This window comes from Grampus griseus, assembly GCF_964374135.1.
Source record: "Grampus griseus genome assembly, chromosome: 5".
Lineage (NCBI taxonomy): Eukaryota > Metazoa > Chordata > Mammalia > Artiodactyla > Delphinidae > Grampus > Grampus griseus.
This window is the reverse complement of record NC_138998.1, coordinates 25,234,924-25,251,210: the sequence shown is the minus strand read 5'-3', so window position 1 is coordinate 25,251,210 and position 16,287 is coordinate 25,234,924. Positions and strand designations below refer to the sequence as shown.

Sequence of the window (16,287 nt, the reverse complement as noted above, 5' to 3'; positions counted from 1 at the left end):
GACCAGGGAGCTGAGGGTGTATACAAGGCAGTAAGAGCCAGAGAATGAGGGTCCATGGGTGAGGAAGAAAGTGGGGATGGCAAATTATTAGAGTTTTGATATTAGAGGAAAGGAGCTGAAAATATAGCAAGTGAGAAAAGGAGGAAGATTGAAATGGAGGTTGGGGGGAGGCAGAGCTATTGGTAACAACGTGTAAATGTGGGTGTGGTTAAGGCTGTATATTGGGCAGACGAGCTGCGTAACAAGCAGGGAGTTTGCTTCTCACTCATGCCACAGTCCCATGCTTACGGATGGGGTGGGGACAAAAGTCAGTTCCCTAAAGTCATTTCCAGTCCTAGGCTCTTTCCACAGCAGCTCAGATTCTAGTCTCACACTCTTCAACACTGAGCACCGGAAACGTGACTTGTGCAACTAAGAAACTGAATTTTAAATTTTATTTATACTTAATTCATTTTAAAATTTGAAAGAATATTTGAGGGGGGAGAGATAAATTAGGAGGTTGGGATTAACATATACACTATATATAAAATATAAATATATAATTATGTAAAATAGATAACCAACAAGGACCTACTGTATAGCACAAGGGACTACACTCAGTATTTTGTAATAACCTATAAGGGAAAAGAATCTGAAAAAGAATATATATATATATGTATATACATATATATATGAAAAGAATATATATATATCTGAATCACTGTGCTGTATACCTGAAACTAACATGATATTATAAATCCATTATACTTCAATTAAGTATATAAGATGCTATGGAAGTCCAAGTCCCCTCCCCCCAAGAAAGAATGTTTGGAATGATTTTAGTGTGTGCATCTACTTTATGAAATTATATACAGATCAAGTGTTTTTTATGGGAACTTAGCATCTGAATTGATTTATGCTAGAAGTGCAAATTACCAGATTCCAAAGACTTAATATGAAAAAAGAATACAAAATACCTCTTTAATAATTTTTATATTGATCACAGGTTGAAATCATAATGTTTTTGGTATATTGGGTTAAATAAAATATATTATTAAAATCAATTTGCCCAGTTTCTTTTTGTGTTTTTTTTTAAAGCAACTAGTAGAAAATTTAAAATCACATGTGAGGGCTTCCCTGTTGGCGCAGTGGTTAAGAACCTGCCTGCCAATGCAGGGGACATGGGTTTGAGCCCTGGTCCAGGAAGATCCCACATGCCGCGGAACAACTAAGCCCACGAGTCACAACTACTGAGCCCACATGCCGCAACTACTGAAGCCTGCACGCCTAGAGCCAGTGCTCTGAAACAAGAGAGGCCACTGCAGTGAGAAGCCCTCACACCGCAACAAAGAGTAGCCCGGACTCGCCACAGCTAGAGAAACAACAGCAACAAAGACCCAATGCAGCCATAAATAAATAAATAAATAAATTTTAAAAAAATAAATAAAATAAAATCACGTGACACTTCTGTTGGACAGTGCTGTTCTAGGGCCTCAGAACCCTCCATTGGACGCTCTCCACCTGGCTGCAGATAATAGAGCAAACAGAGGGCAGTTTCCATATTCCTTTGTGCAAAACTCAGTCACGATGCCACATCTAACTACAAATGAGTAGGGGAAATGTCATCTGCCCAGGAAGGAGAGGAAACAGATTTGGGGAGTCACAGCTGGCCTCTGGCACAGGTAAGGTGAAAGAACGAGATCACTGAAAAAAGGAGGCTGAGGTGCTGGCAGACAGGGATTGGAAAGGTTGTGCATATGAGTTTTGAAATTACTGTGAATTTGGAAAAAGTGACAGAGAACAAAAATCTTTAAGACCCCTAGGGTCTACAGCTGATGCAGCAAAGAGGAATATTTAGCAAGTAGAGTTTAGTAAATATTTAGCAAATAGGGTTCAGTGTGTTACCATAAGCAAGTTATTTAACCATTCTGTTTGAGGTTTCCTTATCTTAAAATAGGGATAATAATAATAATAATACTTATCTTACAGGGTTGTTGTATTAAATGCTAAAATACCTGTAAAGTATTTAGCATGTAGAAATGACAATATAAAACAATTTCCTAATGTAGTACTAAAAGCACATAGGTTTCTCCTTTTTTTATATCTTCTTCTTTGTGTATTTACTTTCGTTGGTGTGTGCCTTCATCTGGCCTTGCCCTCAGATAAATGAAAACAATCTGTTAATTCTGTTCTAGGACATGATTCACTAGCAAAAATCACCAGTTCCATGAACATTTATGTTGCCATTCCGAAGAAAGGATTGGCTTCCACCTGATGTGAAATTGATTTAATTGTAGACTGTAATTGGAGAAAGGAGCACACGTTTCTTTTATAAATAGAATAAAAATCTCATTTTCAAAAGGAAAAAGCTTTGTGGGGGAAGAGGGAACTTCTGAGAGGAGGGTGTGGCTACTTTCCAGATCACAGTTGAGGAAATTGCAGTGACTTTTTCCCTGTTGCCTAATAAGGACTTGTATATAAATGGTAAAATGAGGAGAGATGTTGGGCAGTCCTTCCGAAGTTCCATTTTTTTTCACACCATTTCCAAAGCAGTCCCCAGAGAAATCAGTGGCTTCCGTTAATGTTGTCTATAATAAAATATCAAAGCTGAACTTTCTGGGCATAAGAATTAAATTCGTGCTCTGTAGCACTGTTTGCTTTCCAGAGGGGACATTCCACAAATTACTCTTCAAATCTCAAACCAGAAACTAAGGAGTTCTTTAGACAGTCCTCTAGAATGTGATCGTGCCAGGGAACAGCTGCTGGTCCAAGTTCGGGTTAGGAAAATAGGTAAGTGATTCTTCGCTCCCGGTAGCTAGATGAGAATAGCAAAACCCAGCCTATCAATTAGAAAGCTCCAACCTGTGCATAATTTAAAAAAAAAAATCTCTTATAAGTTACTTGTTCTAGGAGAGGGGGATTCTGACCCTTTGTGGTGGTTTTGTGAGTTTCCATCCTCCAAGTCTGGCATGCCAAGGTGCTACTCCAAGCAGTGGGTGGGTCTGTCAGACCTGCCCATCCACCCTCACTGTTCTGTACCAGGAAGTCACAGGCAAGTGCTGATTTTTAAAAATTAGAACTGAATCCGTGCATTTACAGAACCCGAAACATTTTTAACTTATTAATTTTTCACAGGTTTCATTTACATGGGGCTTCACAGCACTTTCCTGTAAATTCTCACCAAAGCCCTGTAAGGAAGGTGTTCGTGTCCTTACTTTACAGATGAGGGACTTGAATCTTGGAGAGGTTGTGTCTTTCCTAAGGTCACGTGGTGATAAGACAGGAGCAGAGGCTGGATCAAAGCAGCCCTCTTGTGCTCTTGCACAATGCCCACCCTCGCTTGTGATTAAAAACTAAACTAAACCAAAATGAAATTAAGTACTGCTTCCTCATGTAGCTAATTTTATCACAGAATCACTGTGACCAGTGATTCAGAGTACATGTTACTCACTTTCTCAACTAGGTAGTAGCCACAGCAAGCAGTGGCTCCTGTGTACTCCAAGATATTCTCAGTGTCTGAAATCTCTTTTTTTCAGTTGAAGTACAGTTGATTTCTAATGTGTTAGTTTCAGGTGTACAGCAAAGTGATTAAGTTATACATATATACATATCTTTTCTTTTCCAGATTCTTTTCCATGATAGGTTATTATAAGATATTGAATACAGTTCCTTGTGCTATACAGTAGGTCCTTGTTGTTTATCTATTTTATATATATAGTACAGTATATCTGTTAATCCCAAACTCCTAATTTATCCCTCCTACCCTCCTTTCCCCTTTGGTAACCGTAAATTTGTTTTCTATGTCTGTAAGTCAATTTCTGTTTTGTAAATAAGTTCATTTGTATCATTTTTTTAGATTCCACATATAAGTGGTATCATATGATATTTGTCTTTCTCTGTCTGGCTTACTTCACTTAGTATGATAATCTCTAGGTCCATCCATGTTGCTGCAAATGGCATTATTTCATTCACATTTATGGCTGAGTAATATTCTGTCGTGTATATATACCACATCTTCTTGATCCATTCATCTGTCAGTGGACGCTTAGGTTGTTTCCATGTCTTGGCTATTATAAACAGTGCTACAGTGAATATTGGAACACATATTGGAACATTATCCTGCCTTTCTAGTAGCAACTTTATTGCAGAAACCAAATGTCTCCATTTAGAAGGAGAAGCTCTGCTTTACAGAAGAGTCATTTTATAGTCCCTAATGAAATTATTGATTCAGGCAAGGATTATCAATTGTTGTTAAAACCTCTATGGACGGATACTTGATTATTCATATCGTATTAAAGTGATAACGTTTGGGTTACTTTCTGGTCACAAGAGATAAAAAACATAACGATATAATGGAGGCATCAGGCTGCTCCCACTTTAACCTAGTGGTCCTCTATCCCATTAGCATGACTAATGGTGAGATAACCAACTGTATGTGTCTTCTGATGTGATACAATACAAAGCACACAATATCACATATACTGTATTCTAGCCAAAAATGTTTAACTTGAACCTAACCAAATGTTTAGATCTAACTTATTTACTGAAATAAGGGGGATACAGGAACAAGCTAAACAAAACTATGGGGAAACAAACAAATCTAAAAGATGGTACATTCTTTAGGACAGCTGGCCCAGGCTCTTCAACAAAGCAGTGTAATAAGAAAAGGGACTCTTCTAGGTTAAAAGACAGTTTAAAAACTTAAATGGAACATGTGGCTCTGGATTGGTTTCTGGTTTGTACAAACCAGCTATGAAGGACATTTTGGGCCAAATGAAGAAATTCAAATATGTGTTAAGTATTGGATAATATTAAGAAATCATCATTAATTTTTTTTAGATGTGAAACATCATTTTTGGCTACATAGGAAGAAGTTCTTATTCTCCAGAAATGCGTGCTGAAGCATTTAAGGCTGTTTCAGGAGTTTAGAACAACAATCATTTATTTCTCATTCACACTACATCACTATCCCAGGCCAGTGGCCACTCTCTTGTCACCTTCAGTCTGGTGTGCAGGCTGAAGAAGCAGCCCTATCTAGGACTTTGCTTGTCTTTTTGCCAAAGGAAAAGAAAGATGATGGACCCACACTATGACTCATGAAATGTAGGCTTCACCTCTACTCGTATTTTATTGACTAAAGTATAAGTTGCATGGCTAAGTCTAGCATCAATGGGTTAAAGAAGTATAATTCTCCCACAGGGTGGGGCAGTAGAATTATTTAGAAATCAGTGACAATGGGAACAAAGCATCTCAGCTCTGAGTCATAACAAAATATTTTCTCAGGGAGCAGATTATAATGTTAAATCCAGATGTTAGAAAGCAAGAAAGGTTGAAAATAAATGAACTTAGCATTCAGCTCCAGAAACCAGAGAAGAAATAAAAAAATAAACCAAAGAAGGTAGAAGGAAGGAATTAATAAAGATATAATAGATAGTATGAAATAGAATGCCAAAAAACAATAGCTTTAAACTTCTATGTTCTGACAAGATCAAAACATAGAAAGCCTTTGGCAAGTCTGTTCCAGAAAAGAAAGAAGCAGAAAGACACTGTAACATTCATTAAGAATGAAAACAGGATGCAGATATTTAAAAACAAATTTTTTTTAATGTTAGGTACAGCTTCATTCCAGTGACTTTAAAAATCTAGACCATGGGGAATGACTTTCCAAACCTGACTAAATAAACAGAAAGCCTGAAATCACCAATAATAACATAAGGAATAGGTAGACAAAGGTCTACCTTTACAAAAGAAAGCAGGTCCACGTGGCCCGTAAGGTTGAGTACTCTCAAGACTTCAAAGGGGAGATGAACCTCATGTAATATGAAATGTTCCATGGGTTAGTAAAATGTGGAAAGCTTGTCCATAGCACACTATCACTTTTCAGCGAACAGTGCTGTAGGATCAAGTTCTGGTCGATGAAAGAAGGGGAAAGAGAGGTACATGCTTTGGGGAAAGGTTTTCTTCTCCAATAAAATGACAGGGATATGTGAGGAGACCCAGCTCCCTCCTCCCTGCTTGGGGACATGTCCCTGTGGACCTGCTGCTGCCATCATGTGACCCGAGGTAACACTGGGCTGAGCCATTGAGAATGAGACAGGAAGAACTTGGATTCTCTGTGACGCTGTTGAGCCCTGAGCCAACTCTGGGCCCTCCTCCATGAGAAAAATATTCTTGTCATATAAACCACTTTTCTTTGATTTTTTGGTGAATGGCAGCTGAGAATACACCAAGTAAAACGTGTGAGGTCTATCAAATTTTACAGCATAAATACCCCAGGTAATATCAATGGTTTCAGAACCCAAAAAGGTTCAAGAGCTTTGCAGCTAATTTTGCCTGTGTTGGTCTTGCATAATTCTGTTAGTACAACTAGATGCTTTCATATACCATTTCTAAATGGAATTTTGTCTTTTAAATCCTATACTGCAATTGGTCTATTGAACTATTTCAATGATGAAATAGAGACAGAAACCCCTGTCTTTTCTTGTTGTTCTTGAGGTATAGTTGATTTATAATGTTGTGTTAATTTCTGTTATACAGCAAAGTGAGTTACCTACATATATATATATATATATATATAACACATATATCGCAAGATATTGAGTATAGTTCCCTGTGCTATATAGTAGGACCTTGTTGTTTATCCATTCTACATATACTAGTTTGCATCTGCTAACCCCAAATTCCCAATCCATCCCTCCCCTATTCCCCCTCCCCCTTGGCCACCACAAGTTTGTTCTCTATATCTGTGAGTGTGCAGAAACCCCTATCTTTAAGAAAGTTGCTCCAAAAAAATTCTTATCTGCAAAACTGAATCACATTTCTTTTTTTTTTCTGCCAAGAAAACTTAGAGAAAAAACAGAGTATACCAATGTTTTTTTCTTCCTGTTTTAAGCAGTGAGATGATTATGGAAATTGTTATGCCTATGATTCTTAATTCTTAAGCTTTTGATCTCTTGTAAAAACTAAAATAGGATTCTTGACCAGATGGCTGTTATAACTAGTTCAGATTTTATTGAAGTGTTTGCACTGCTTTTTGTCCATATCACACCGCTTATGTTATGAGGTGTTAAGTGATCATCCAGTTTTTTTTTTTATTTTTAGCCCACCTTGTTTGTGTTCCTGTCAGCTGATATAATTCAATGCTAGAAAGTTAATGAGTTGTTTTCAGTGAGATCCAGGGCATTCAAGAAATATACTAGCTCTGGGACTTCCCTGGTGGTCCAGTGGTTAAGACTCTGCACTTCCACTGAAGGGGGTGCAGGTTCGATCCCTGGTTGGGGAACTAAGATTAAAAACAAGCTAAGTAGAATACAGGCCCCAATAAAAACACGAACACTCTTACACCTGGTTTAAGTGAATGATTCCATGCCAAGGAGAGGAGAAATGTATGCAGATAACTCAGGTGTTACGAGTTTAGGAGTCAAGGTCAGACAAATGTAGTCACTGGAGAGAACAGAGGGCAATAACCTTCCTGTGAAACTGGGAGGGAAATGCAATTACCAGGGACTCAGGAACAGAGCAAGGGTCAGCCAAGAACAAGAAGATAGGCAGATCTTGGTTACCGGAAAAGTTCTTGGTTACTAGATATCTAGAAACCAAGGTCGAGGCAGTCGCAGGAAAGAGCAAGACCAACTCTATCCTGAGCTAATGAATTTCCAACAAGGGCTTTGGAGACTCCTGCCCGTAAGCATCCTCCCTAGAGTGGGAGGGAGACTGAGCCTGGAGGTGGGAGGTGAGAGAGAGTAGTCAGGAGCCCGGAAGAGCTCTAAGACAAGATCACTACACTAGACAAATGAACTGCTTCCTCAGAACTTCAACTGCTGACTGATAAATTACTGCTACAAGAAGACTTATTTATCTCCTAGATCTAAAAGGAGCTGACTCTGGAAAAAATTATGAAGACAGTGTCTTGTGTTCAATATATGTAAACCCTCTTCCAACCCCCAAGTTAACTTCAAAAATCAAAACACATTCACTTTAGGGACTTCCTTTGTGGTCCAGCGGTTAAAACTCTGCGCTCCCAATGGAGGGGGCCCAGGTTTGATCCCTGGTCAGGGAACTAGTGTGCATGCCACAATTAAAGATCCCGTGTGCCACAACTAAGACCTGGCATAGCCAAAATAAATAAATAAATAAATATTTTTTTAAAAAAAGACCTCACATATGGGGAGCCCTAAAGAAATGTTAGTTGAATAAATCAATGAAGGCAAGAATGACTCTAGGTTGAAATGTTAGTTATTGTTTGAAGGGGGATTGGTTTCAAGGGGTTTTGTTTGTTTTTTGGCCAGGCTGTGCGGCTTGTGGGATCTTAGTTCCCTGACCAGGGGTCACACCCGGGCCCCCTGCAGTGGAAGTGCAGAGTCCTAACCACTGGACCGTCAGGGAAGTCCCTGAAATTTTAGTTTTTGAAGACAGTTATTTAAATAGAAGTCTGTAGGATTCATCTCCCCTCCCCTCTTCCTAACACTATTCCAAATTTTTGAACCATGCAATTGAGAGAGACTGACCCCACCCCCAGGTCAAGAGTGGACCCTCCTGGGCTTGATCCAATCAGTGTATACCATCTCCCTCTCTGGTCTTCGCAGTTGGTTTAGGACAAACACAGTACCCGAGTCAGGGCAGTGGGTGGGTCAATGAGGCTACATTTAGGAGTTTTATTTAAGCTATTGAGGATGCTGAGTCTCTCTTTCCTTCTGGATTTGAACATGGAAATAATTAGGCCCAGAAGCTTCTAGAAACTAATCCTAAAAACCAATAAATGGAAAGCAAGAATCCAGGATTTATAGACTTCATTTGGGCCCTGGGTTAAAGCTTTCTCAAAGCTGGACTTTACGCTATGTTCACCTGTACATTTTCCTTATTGTTTAAGTCACTAGGCGTTTGCTTTCTGTTTCTTGCTATGGAAAGATCATTAGCTGATATAAGCTTACGTGATTTGCAGGAAGTTGAAACACAATATTCATTTATGGGGATTTCCTAACTCCCAAATCGTCATATAACCAAAAGACCATTCTCCTCATAATATATCCAGTAAGGCAGAGTTATATACTTGTACACAATTCATGAGAGATAATGAATTTGTGTAAAAGTAATTAAGCTATGGTAGCTATGGTCATGTCAGGAGTTGGTTGCAACACAATAATTAGAGTCAAGGAACTTGAATGCCCATGGCCCTGGAGATATTATCAAGTCTCTTAGGAAACACTGTTGCGATACTACCTAAAGTGACATTTAAATCTTCCTTCATGTTCCTCGTAGTTCGGTTGTGACAGATAGTTCCTGCTTAAAAGAAAACAGTCACTTCTCTGACACAATTATTTTCCACTGAAAACAAAACATCAAACTGAAAGGAAAAGAGATTGTTTAAATAATAAGTCAGTTATTTATTAATGCTATCAGGTAATGCAATCCTGGCAGCTAGAAAATTGGATTCAAGTTTTGAATTGCTCCAATTTTGCCATAGAAGTTGTCTGGCAAACATACCAGAAGCCTACAGCTTATTTGAATAGAGGGAAATGAGCCCTGATCACTATTTGTGAGACACCTTTGTTCAAATAAAGATGAAATATGGAAAGATAGGGCCTACTATTCTTTTAGCCCACATTTTCTTTTCCACTGAAGGATGCCCCCGACTTCAGGATATGGAAAGTATTTTGTTTACCGCCATTATTCCTGACCTCTGAGGGGCAACATATTTTTTAATTTATAGAATTTCTGGAGAATCATGATTTTCTGGGTTTACAAAAGTCCATTTTTGACTAGTTTCTTTAAAAAAAAAACCTGGATATTTTTGATGGTGAATTTCTGAGTTAAGGAAACAGCACAGTGTAACAGAAAAAAGGTCTCACCAGGAGCTGAACACTCTCTGGTCACTTTGTGTATCTCATTAACTTTCTGTATAGACTAAATTTCTCAGTCTCTTTAGACCTCAGTTTCCTCATTTGTGAACAGATCAGCTGATCTTGAGGGTCCCTTCTCTAGAGATCTAGGAGTCTATGAGCAATATGCTTATCCTACTATATAATATCAAGAACTATAGTTTGAAACTACGCATCCTCTACAGCTTTTAGTCCTTCATAGTAACAATCAGGAATAAATTGTCAGGTATAGGGTGAAAATATTCGAGAAGGATTCTCAGTTAGGGAATCAAATACCTCAAATTTGGGAGGAGCATTGAGTTTTATGAAAAAAAAAAAAAAAGGCCTAGGGCTAACTTTTGAGATTCAGGTACTTTCAAGGTTTGCTGAAAAACAGTGATTAAGTAGTAAGACATTGTTCTTAAGTCTGCCTCGCCCTTGTATTAGGAAATTCTTCCTGGCCCCTCTTTGGTTAGAGTTTGTCATGAAAGAAATAAATAGAAAAATTGCAGGGTATATTACTTTGGCATATTACATGTACAAGGGGCCTGGATATTAAATAGATGGCTTCATGTGACACCTTTTTAGTTTCAAATTTGAGTTAAATTAGCAGGTTGCTTTGTAAGAGACATATCAAACAAAAGTAAACCAAGCATCCGTACTCCAATAAAAATTAATTAAAAAAAAAGTAAACCAAAATTCTCTGGAGACTGATGGCTTAGCTCTTTCTATAATTGAAAATACTTTTGTGTTTTTGACAGAGCTCTGTGGGGTTTAAATTTTTTTTAATTAAATTAAGTAGAAAAATCAATATAAAAAATGAAATGTATGGGGCTTCCCTGGTGGCGCAGTGGTTGAGAGTCCGCCTGCCGATGCAGGGGACATGGGTTCGTGCCCCGGTCCGGGAAGATCCCACATGCCGCGGAGCGGCTGGGCCCGTGAGCCATGGCCGCTGAGCCTGCGCATCCGGAGCCTGTGCTCCACAACGGGAGAGGCCACAACAGTGAGAGGCCCGCGTACCGCAAAAAAAAAAAAAAAAAAAAAAAAAATGAAATGTATGGTGCATAACAGGCTATAATTACAGTTCTGGCTTCACTTGTACTTTTTTAGTGAAAAAAGCATATATTAATTTGAATGATATGAAATGGCTATCTTCGTAGGTCAAAATTTCATTTGGTTTCACCTAATACCTTGTAACTCATTTATTAAGGTGTTAGTTCTTAGCCTGTTACTGAAGAACTTAAATCTTCCTTTAAGGAGGAAAAAAAAAGGGTTGCAGGTAGGAATTGTGGGTCTCAGGGTTTGTAATGGGAGGAGCCAGTTACACTAAAGTGCTTTTTTCCCAACCACTTAAACTATCAAAGTAGAACAACATGTACATGATTTTAAAAAAATCAAACTACAAGATGAAATGAACTACAAATGAAAAGTACATGTATCCTCTCTCCTATCCCATTGGAAAAACATACATGATTTTCACTGAACTCCCTAGAGGTAATCACTTTAAATCCTTTCTCGCTTTATTTCATACCTACTGTACAGCACAGGAAATTCTACTCAATATTCTGTAATAACCTATATAGGAAAAGAATATGAAGAAGAATGAATATACGTATATGTAGAACTGAACCACTTTGCTGTACACCTGAAACTGACACAACATTGTAAATCAACTATACCCCAATATAAAATAAAAAGTAAATTAAAAAAAAAAGAAAAAGTAAATCCATATCACTAGCCCTGTGCCAATAGAAAGGAGGCTCCAGGGCTTCCCTGGTGGCTCAGTGGTTAAGAATCTGCCTGCCAGTGCAGGGGACACGGGTTTGAGCCCTGGTCTGGGAAGATCCCATATGCCGCGGAACAACTGGGTCCGAGGGCCACAGCTACTGAGCCTGCACTCTGGAGCCTGCGAGCCACAACTACTGAGCCCGTGTGCCACAACTACTGAAGCCTGCACGCCTAGAGCCCATGCTCCACAACAAGAGAAGCCATCACAGTGAGAAGCCCGCGCAATGAAGAGTAGCCCCCGCTTGTTGCAACTAGAGAAAGCCCCTGCACGCAGCAACGAAGACCCAACACAGCCAAAAATTAAAATTAATTAATTAAAAAAAATAAAGGATGCTCCAAACATTGAGATTATATAATTACATTTTCAAACGCTCCATGAGTTGCCACATTTTAGTTTGCTTTATATTTGGAACACAGTTTTCTGCTGGTTTTAATTGCCTTCCATTTAACAAAAGAAGCACATGCCTTCACCATATGATTAAATTTGTTCAGGATCTTAATTCCAGTCTCCATGGCCATGGAATCTACTTTCTGCTTGAAGATATTTTTCTCCCTTTAAAATCTGTTGTTCTCTTAGCCTGCTGTACAGTTGTTATTTTAGACCTTCTCTTCATAGCACTCCTGGGTTAGGATCAGTGTTTCTTGCATCCCAGGTTTTTCTCTTTCTTGGATTCCTTTTCCTTTTTACTGGTCCATCTTTAACTGATGTTTTCAGAAAGGATTTTTGAGAGATGGACTTTCTGAGTTCTTACATGTCTGAACGTGTTTTCACTTTACCCTTATAGCTTAGCTGGGTATGGGATTCTGATGCTCAGAACTCTGCAGGCAGTCCACCACTGTCTCTAGCACTGTTGTTGATGAGAAGACTGGTGCCAATCAGGATTTTGTTCTGTTGTTCTGTTGTAGTTGACCTGTTGTTTGTTCTCCAGAAGCTTTTAGGAACTTCTCTTAGTATTTGATGTACTATAAAATCACAAGGTTAGGGTTAAGTATGGGTCTATTTTTATTTATTTTGCTTGGCACTCAGTAAGCGCTTTCAGTTTGAAGACTTCTATCTTTTCTCAACTCTAGGACATTTTTTTTTCTGTATTTCTCTCACTATTTTCTCCCCCACATTTTCTTGCCTCCTTCTGGAACTATTAGTTCACTATTGTCCCTCCTGGATTGAACCTAGATAGTCTTTGGACTTTTAAAAATACAGTGTTTCTTTCGTCTTTTTGCTTTACACTCTGGGAGATTCCATTGACCTTTTCTTTCAGCCCTTATGTTGATTTTTTAAATTATAGGAATTAATTATATTTTAAATTTTCAATAATTTTTTTGTCTCATATATATACATACATACATATATATATATTTATATACATATACTTGTCTTTGTCTTATGGATACAATAGCTTCTCAACTTTACCTCTGGTTACTAATTAGAATACAAAAAAATTGTCTTATGTTCCCAGAATTATCTGTTTCCCATTAGTTCAGCTTTTTTTTTTTTTTAAATCGTTCTTTTGAAAACATTACATCCATACCTTCTTCCGGTTATTTTTCAACTAAGTGAACTTTTCTTGTGCATCAAGAAAATTTCCTATCCTTTGCCCCCATTTTAAAAAAACATTCTATCCTGGAAAATTTCAAGGATATACAAAGTAAACAAAGTATAATGAACTTCATCCACCCATCACCCAGCTTCAATAAACATCAATATTCTGCCATTCTTGTTTCACTTACAACTTCACCTACTCCTGTAAATTTTTATAACCAAATTATTAATTACTCTTTCATATTGATTTGGTCTTTTGAATTTATTTTTCATTTAGTAAAAAATCCTGTTAGATCATATCATACACTTTTTCATAAAACACCTAACACAGTGGATGACAGTATTAGAAATTATACCCCAAAACCCCCTACCATTTACAGAGCGCTTTCTGTGCCAGACACTGTGCTCATGCTTTATGAAAGCACTGGTTCATTTTATTCAAGATAATCAACAATGCAACTGTCTGCCCTTTAACCTGCAAAGTATGTAGAGATGCTGTTTGTTAAAGGATTAGTAAAAGTATTCAATATTAAAATCAATGTGTGGAAAAGGACATTTTCTGTGGAGAATATATATATTCATGACTGTATTTCTCAGATACAATAAAATCCCAACACAATTATAGCTGTTGCTTGTGGGGAAGAAAGGACTATTTCTAAGGAAATCTTAATATCTATTCTCTGAGGGACAATGGTCTTTCAGTGATTTAGTATCACAGTCCTAGTTATAACACCAAGTTATAAATAAGATGCTGTTTTAAGAACTGAAATACTTTTTTCTGTATAAACAATTCTAAAATTCAGGAATAGGGACTTCCCTGGTGATCCAGTGGGTAAGACTCCATGCTCCCAATGCAGGGGGTCCGGGTTCAATCTCTGGTCGGGGAACTAGATCCCGCATGCATGCCATAACTAAAGATCCCACATGCCACAACAAAGATCTCACATGCTGCAAAGAAGACCTGGCGCAGCCTAACTAAATAATAAAATAAATAAATAATATTAAAAAAATAAAATTCGGGAATAAACAAAGAGTTTTAGAAAATTAAGAGCCAAAATATCTTGTTTATGCCCACAGAAAGTAGAAAATGGATTCTGCTGATTGGACAGCATACTCAGCCAGTGGCCTACAACCATTTCTCTCTCATTCTGCCTCATTCAGCTTTGTTAAGTTTTCCCAGAACTTTGTCGTCATTCACTGTGGAAGCAGTATTGGGTGGTGGAGGAGAGATGGGCATTGAATCACTGTGCTGCTGTTTGATACCTTTTTGACCATGGGTGAGTCACTTAATTTCTCTAAACCTCAGTTTCCTCATTTACAAAATTAGGGAACTAATACCTCCTTCTTAGGGTATTTGTGAAGATTAAGAAATAAATCACACGAAGCAAGTGGTCCGGGGCCTAGGACTTGGTATGTATAAATGATCATTGTTATTATTGCTGTGGGATTCGTAGGTATCCTCTACAGTAGGGAAGCCAGATTTAGCAAATGAAAAAACAAGGCATCCAGTTAAATTTGATTTTCAGATAGACAAGAATCATTTTTTTTAATGTAAGTATGTCTCAAATATTACATGGAATATACTTATACTTATATATACATTCACCTATCTGAAATTCAAATTTAAGTGGGCATCCTGTATTTTATCTGGCAAAATAACTTCTCTTTTAAAAGGGAGACTTGAGTATGGTAAAGTAAATCGACAGGGAATAAAGCTCTGTTTAAATTTGATATTTCATCTGCTCATACTTGGTAGGCCAATATCCCCCAAAACACTTAGTATTTTCTCTTGCAAGTAATGCTCCAGTATCATGTATCAGAGAAACAAATAGTTCCTGTATTTTGGATTAGGAATCAGACTCCCTGACTTCAGCCTATACTACAAAGCTACAGTAATCAAGACAATATGATACTGGCACAAAAGCAGAAACATAGATCAATGGAACAAGATAGAAAGCCCAGAGATAAACCCACGAACCTATGGTCAACTAATCTATGACAAAGGAGGCAAGGATATACAATGGAGAAAAGACAGTCTCTTCAATAAGTGGTGCTGGGAAAACTGGACAGCTATATGTAAAAGAATGAAGTTAGAACACTCCCTAACACCATACACAAAAATAAACTCAAAATGGATTGCAGACCTAAATGTAAGACCAGACACTATAAAACTCTCAGAGGAAAACATAGGAAGAACAGTCTTTGACATAAATCACAGCAAGATCTTTTGTGATCCACCTCTTAGAGTAATGGAAATAAAAACAAAAATAAACAAATGGGACCTAATGAAACTTCAAAGCTTTTGCACAGCAAAGGAAACCATAAACAAGATGAAAAGACAACCCTCAGAATGGGGGAAAATATTTGCAAATGAATCAATGGACAAAGAATTTATCTCCAAAATATATAAACAGCTCATGTAGCTCAATATTAAAAAAACAAACAACCCAATCCAAAAATGGGCAGAAGACCTAAATAGACATTTCTCCATAGAAGACATACAGATGGGCAAGAAGCACATGAAAAGCTGCTCAACATCACTAATTATTAGAGAAATGGAAATCAAAACTACAATGAGGTATCACCTCACACCAGTTAGAATGGGCATCATCAGAAAATCTACAAACAACAAATGCTGGAGAGGGTGTGGAGAAAAGGGAACCATCTTGCACTGTTGGTAGGAATGTAAATTGATACAGCCACTGTGGAGAACAGTATGGAGGTTCCTTAAAAAACTAGAAATAGGGGCTTCCCTAGTGGCACAGTGGTTGAGAGTCCGCCTGCCGATGCAGGGGACACGGGTTTGTGACCCGGTCCGGGAGGATCCCACATGCCATGGAGCAGCTGGGCCCGTGAGCCACGGCCGCTGAGCCTGTGCGTCTGGAGCCTGTGCTCTGCAACGGTAGAGGCCACGATAGTGAGAGGCCCGCCTACAGAAAAAAAAAAAAAAGAAAGAACTACCGTATGACCCAGCAATCCCACTACTGGGCATATACCCTGAGAAAACCATAACTCAAAAAGAGTCATGTACCACAGTGTTCATTGCAGCTCTATTTACAATAGTCAGGTCATGGAAGCAACCTAAATGCCCATTGACAGATGAATGGATAAAGAAGATGTGGT

At 38.1% G+C, this 16,287-nt stretch overlaps 1 protein-coding gene across 1 annotated transcript in view; it reads left to right on the top strand.

The window, feature by feature from the left end:
- The first annotated feature begins 2,682 nt into the window (after positions 1-2,682).
- ATP1B3 (ATPase Na+/K+ transporting subunit beta 3) overlaps positions 2,683-16,287 on the top strand; it is a 57,988-nt gene continuing 44,383 nt past the window's right edge. Inside the window, exon 1 of the mRNA XM_082655529.1 lies at positions 2,683-2,769. The gene's annotated coding sequence lies outside the window, so the exon portion shown is untranslated. The remainder of the gene's footprint in view (positions 2,770-16,287) is intronic.